This window comes from Oncorhynchus kisutch, linkage group LG10, assembly GCF_002021735.2.
Source record: "Oncorhynchus kisutch isolate 150728-3 linkage group LG10, Okis_V2, whole genome shotgun sequence".
In the NCBI taxonomy this organism is placed as follows: Eukaryota; Metazoa; Chordata; class Actinopteri; order Salmoniformes; family Salmonidae; genus Oncorhynchus; species Oncorhynchus kisutch.
The window spans coordinates 55,527,069-55,533,753 of NC_034183.2; positions in this window are offsets into that span (position 1 = coordinate 55,527,069).

A 6,685-nucleotide genomic window follows, 5' to 3' on the forward strand; every position below is an offset into this window, starting at 1 on the left:
TCAGGAGACGTGGAGGAGGCCATAGGAGGGCAACAACCCAGCAGCAGGACTGCTACCTCTGCCTTTGTGCAAGGAGGAGCAGGAAGAGCACTGCCAGAGCCCTGCAAAATGACCTCCAGCAGGCCACAAATGTGCATGTGTCTGCTCAAACGGTCAGAAACAGACTCCATGAGGTGGTATGAGGGCCCGACGTCCACAGGTGGGGGTTGTGCTTACAGCACAAGATTGGCAAATTCGCCCCTGGCGCCCTGTGCTCTTCACAGATGAAAGCAGGTTCACACTGAGCACATGTGACAGACGTGACAGAGTCTGGAAACGCTGTGGAGAACGTTCTGCTGCCTGCAACATCCTCCAGCATGACCGGTTTGGCGGTGGGTCAGTCATGGTGTGGGGTGGCATTTCTTTGGGGGGCCGCACAGCCCTCCATGTGCTCACCAGAGGTAGCCTTACTGCCATTAGGTACCGAGATGAGATCCTCAGACCCCTTGTGAGACCATATGCTGGTGCGGTTGGCCCTGGGTTCCTCCTAATGCAAGACAATGCTAGACCTCATGTGGCTGGAGTGTGTCAGCAGTTCCTGCAAGAGGAAGGCATTGATGCTATGGACTGGCCCGCCCGTTCCCCAGATCTGAATCCAATTGAGCACATCTGGGACATCATGTCTCGCTCCATTCACCAACGCCACGTTGCACCACAGACTGTCCAGGAGTTGGCGGATGCTTTAGTCCAGGTCTGGGAGGAGATCCCTCAGGAGACCATCCGCCACCTCATCAGGAGCATTCTCAGGCGTTGTAGGGAGATCATACAGGCCCGTGGAGGCCACACACACCACTGAGCCTCATTTTGACTTGTTTTAAGGACATTACATAAAAGTTGGATCAGCCTGTAGTGTGGTTTTCCACTTTAATTTTGAGTGTGACTCCAAATCCAGACCTCCATGGGTTGATACATTTGATTTCCATTGATCATTTTTGTGTGATTTTGTTGTCAGCACATTCAACTATGTAAAGAAAAAAGTATTTAAGAAGAATATTTCATTCATTAAGATCTAGGATGTGTTATTTTAGTGTTCCCTTTATTTTTTTGAGCAGTGTATATTTGTTTCTATAGTTTATATACAGTTGGAAGTTTACATACACTTAGGTTGGAGTCATTAAAACTTTTTTTTCAACCACCTCACAAATTTCTTGTTAACAAACTATTGTTTTGGCAAGTCGGTTAGGACATCTACTTTGTGCATGACACAAGTCATTTTTCCAACAATTGTTTACAGACTAATTATTTCACTTATAATTCACTGTATCATAATTCCAGTGGGTCAGAAATGTACATACACTAAGTTGACTGCCTTTAAACAGCTTGGAAAATTCCAGTTAATGATGTCATGGCTTTAGAAGCTTCTGATAGGCTAATTGACATCATTTGAGTCTATTAGATGTGTAACTGTGGCTGTATTTCAAGGCCTACCTTCAAACTCAGTGCTTCTTTGCTTGACATCATGGGAAAATCAAAAATGGCCATAATTGCCATAAAGACCATCGTTATGTTTTGGAGGAAAAGGGGGGTGGCTTGCAAGCTGAGGAACACCATCCCAACCATGAAGCACAGGGGTGGCAGCATCATGTGGGGGTGCTTTGCTGCAGGAGGGACTGGTGCACTTCACAAAATAGATGGCATCATGAGGGAGTAAAATTATGTGGATATATTGAAGCAACAGGCTTAAGGACAACAAAGTCAGGGTATTGGAGTGGCCTTCACAAAGCCCTGACCTCAATCCTATAGAAATGTTGTGGGCAGAACTGAAAAAGCATGTGCAAGCAAGGAGGCCTACAAACCTGACTCAGTTACACCAGATCTGTCAAAAGGATTGGGCCAAAATTCACCCAATTTATTGTGGGAAGCTTGTGGAAGGCTACCCGAAATATTTGACCCAAGTTAAACAATTTAAAGGTAATGCTACCATATACTAATTGAGTGTATGTACATTTCTGACCCACTGGGAATGTGATGAAAGTTGAAAAAAGTTTAAATAAATAATTCTCTCTACTATTATTCTGACATTTCACATTCTTAAAACAAAGTGGTGATCCTAACTAACCTAAAACGGGGAATTTTTACTAGGATTAAATGTCAGGAGTTGTGAAAAAACTGAGTTTAAATGTATTTGGCTAAGGTGTATGTAAACTTCCGACTTCAACTGTATGCACAATGTAACAAAAGTATAAACACAACATGTAACAATTTCAAAGATTTTACTCCGTTACAGTTCATATAAGGAAATCAGTCAATTGAAATAAACAAAATTAGGCCCTAATCCATGGATTTCACATGACTGGGCAGGGCTGCAGCCATGGGGAGCCAGGCCAAGCCAATCAAAATGAGTTTTTCCCCCACGAAAGGGCTTAATTACAGACAGAAATACTCCTCAGCACCCCCACCCCCGGATGTGAAGGTCCTGGGCTGGTGTGGTTACACGTGGTTGTGAGGCCAGTTGGACACACTGCCAAATTCTATAAAACGACAAGGGGGCAGCTTATGGTAAAGACATAAACATTAAATTCTCAGTCAGCATGCCAATTGTACACTCCCTCAAAACTTGAGACATCTGTGGCATTGTGTTGTGTGCAAAACTGCAGATTTTAAAGTGCTATGTTATTGTCCCTAGCACAAGGTGCACCTGTGTAATGATAATGCTGTTTAATCAGCTTCTTGATATTATCCACACCTGTCAGGTGGATGGATTATCTTGACAAAGGATAAATGCTCGCTAACAGGGATGTAAACAAATTTGTGCACCAGATTTGAGAGAAATAAGCTTTTTTTTGCGTATGGAACATTTCTGGGATTGTTTATTTCAGCTCATGAAACATGGGACTAACACTTTACAGTGCCTTGCGAAAGTATTCGGCCCCCTTGAACTTTGCGACCTTTTGCCACATTTCAGGCATCAAACACAAAGATATAAAACTGTATTTTTTTTGTGAAGAATCAACAACAAGTGGGACACAATCATGAAGTGGAACGACATTTATTGGATATTTCAAACTTTTTTAACAAATCAAAAACTGAAAAATTGGGCGTGCAAAAGGCCCATGATCACTCTGGATGAACTGCAGAGATCTACAGCTGAGGTGGGAGACTCTGTCCATAGGACAACAATCAGTCGTATATTGCACAAATCTGGCCTTTATGGAAGAGTGGCAAGAAGAAAGCCATTTCTTAAAGATATCCATAAAAAGTGTTGTTTAAAGTTTGCCACAAGCCACCTGGGAGACACACCAAACATGTGGAAGAAGGTGCTCTGGTCAGATGAAACCAAAATTGAACTTTTTGGCAACAATGCAAAACGTTATGTTTGGAGTAAAAGCAACACAGCTCATCACCCTGAACACACCATCCCCACTGTCAAACATGGTGGTGGCAGCATCATGATTTGGGCCTGCTTTTCTTCAGCAGGGACAGGGAAGATGGTTAAAATTGATGGGAAGATGGATGGAGCCAAATACAGGACCATTCTGGAAGAAAACCTGATGGAGTCTGCAAAAGACCTGAGACTGGGACGGAGATTTGTCTTCCAACAAGACAATGATCCAAAACATAAAGCAAAATCTACAATGGAATGGTTCAAAAATAAACATATCCAGGTGTTAGAATGGCCAAGTCAAAGTCCAGACCTGAATCCAATCGAGAATCTGTGGAAAGAACTGAAAACTGCTGTTCACAAATGCTCTCCATCCAACCTCACTGAGCTCGAGCTGTTTTGCAAGGAGGAATGGGAAAAAATGTCAGTCTCTCGATGTGCAAAACTGATAGAGACATACCCCAAGCGACTTACAGCTGTAATCGCAGCAAAAGGTGGCGCTACAAAGTATTAACTTAAGGGGGCTGAATAATTTTGCACGCCCAATTTTTCAGTTTTTGATTTGTTGAAAAAGTTTGAAATATCCAATAAATGTCGTTCCACTTCATGATTGTGTCCCACTTGTTGTTGATTCTTCACAAAAAAATACAGTTTTATATCTTTATGTTTGATGCCTGAAATGTGGCAAAAGGTCGCAAAGTTCAAGGGGGCCGAATACTTTCGCAAGGCACTGTACATTTTGCATTTATACAGAGCATTTGGAAAGTATTCAGACCACTTGACTTTTTCCACATTTTGTTACATTACAGCCTTATTTTTGATTAAATTAAATTTTTGATTGATTAAATTGTTTTTTTTCTCCCATCAATCTTAACACAATAGCCCATAATGAAAAAGCAAAAAATGTTAGTTTTTTTATAGCAAAAAAATATCACGTTTACATAAGTATTCAGACCCTTTATTCAGTGCTTTGTTGAAGCAACTTTTGAAGCGATTACAGCCCCGAGTCCTCTTAGGTATGATGCTACAAGCTTGGGATGCCTGTATTTGGAGTGTTTCACACATTCTTATCTGCAGAAAAAAAAGAAAAAAAATTCTCTGCAGATCCTCTCAAGCTCTGGTTGGATGGAGAGAATCGCTGCACAGCTATTTTCAGGTCTCTCCAGAGATGTTCAATCGGGTTCAAGTCCGAGCGACTGTGCAAGGACATAATCTATAGCAAGGACATTCAGAGACTTGTCCCAAAGCCACTCTTACGTTGTCTTGGCTGTGTACTTAGGGTTGTTGTCCTGTTGGAAGGTAAACCTTCACCCTAGTCTGAGGTCCTGAGCACTCTGGAGCAGGTTTTCATCAAGGATCTCATTGTAATTTGCTCTGTTCATCTTTCCCTCGATCCTGGTGCCAGGTTTCCTCCAGACGTGACGCTTAGCATTCAGGCCAAAGAGTTCAATCTTGGTTTCATCAAACCAGAGAATCTTGGTTTTCATGGTCTGAGTGTCCTTTGGGTGGCTTTTGGCAAACACCAAGCGAGCTGTCATGTGCCGTTTACTGAGGAGTGGCTTCCATCTGGCCACTCTACCATAAAGGCCTGATTGGTGGAGTGCTGCAGAGATGGTTGTCCTTCTGGAAGATTCTCCCATCTCCACAGATTAACTCTCGGGTTCTTGATCACCTCCCAGACTAAGGTCCTTCTCCCCCGATTGCTCAGTTTGGCCGGGTGGCCAGCTCGAGGAAGAGTCTTGGTGGTTCCAAATTTCTTCCATTTAAGAATGATGGAGGCCAATGTTTTCTTGGGGACCTTCCATGCTGTAGACACTTTTTGGTACCCTTCCCCAGATCTTTGCCTCAACACAATCCTGTTCCAACAATTCCTTCGACCTCATGGCTTGGTTTTTGCTCTGACATGTTGGACCTTGAATAGACAGGTGTGTGCCTTTCCAAATCCTATCTAATCAATTGAATGGTGGACTCCATTCAAGTTGTAGAAACATCTCAAGGATGATCAATGGAAACAGGATGCACCTGAGCTCAATTTCAAGTCTCATAGCAAAGAGTCTGAATACTCACGTAAGTAATGTATTTCAGTTGTTGTTTTATATACATTTGCAAACATTTCAAAATAACTTTTTGGCTTTGTCATTTGACAGGGTATTTTGTGTAGATTTATGTTTTTATTTTTTAATCCATTTTAGAATAAGGCTGTAACGTAACAAAATGTGGAAAAGTGAATAGGTCTGAATTCTTTCCAAATGCACTGTTTTTGTTGAGTGTATGAGCAGAATTACTGTCTTACCTTAATTAGGTAACACCTCCAAAACAAAGGTCATGTGGTTTGGTAAGAAGAATGACCCACTCCCCACAGGTGTGATTACAACCTCTGAGGGTTGAAAGCTTGAGGTAGTCACCTCATACAAGTACTTGGGAGAATGGCTAGACGGTATACTGTCCTTCTCTCAGCACCTCACTAAAGGGTGATTTCTAATTTAACCAGTCAATTGTTTTTTAAAATTAAAAATCAGGAAATCTAATCTATAGTATGGTCCTTTGGGGGAAGGATTATTGACATTTATATCTAAAAGCGTAATTGAGAAATAATACCAACTCCATAAAGCAAATATTTGTGTCATATGAAGCTTTACTGCTTACTCTGAAATATGGGTAGTATTTAGATTTTTCTTACATTATTTTATTAATATTGAAAAATATAAAGATGAATATAGAAATGCAAATATTTCTATATATCGTTGAGCATAATATACTTTATGGGCATATCAATTTTCCAGAGTGGGATCTCTGCTAGTTTTAAAGTCATGGCCCTTTTTCTACAGAGAAATTGGTACAGTAGGCAATGTAACCAATCACAGCCCTCCTTTTACTTGTATCATTGCACATCCTGAAAATCACCAACAGAAGGTGAACATTTTTTGTCCATTTTCACATTCACTCATTTGGTAACGCTTACAACACTTACTGAAATTGAGCGAAACGTGTTGAATATTTGTAACCAGGATTTGACAGTGACTTCTACATTGGACACTTATAGTATTGACATTTTCTGAAATTACAATGAAACAATTATAAAAAATGAAAATCCTATGTGGAGTACCTTTAAAGGAGGCCTGGGTAAAGCCAATCTGCTATTATTATGCTGACATTGATTCATTATTTCTCTATTACGCTTTGATACAAAAAAAAAATCAAGATTTGTCAACAATCCTCCCACACAGAACCTTTCTATGGATTAAAGTTTGTGAAAATCCTGGTTTCATGAGGAATCACCCTACAGTGTTTGAAATCATTCAAGGAGTTAAACAGACCCAAAAA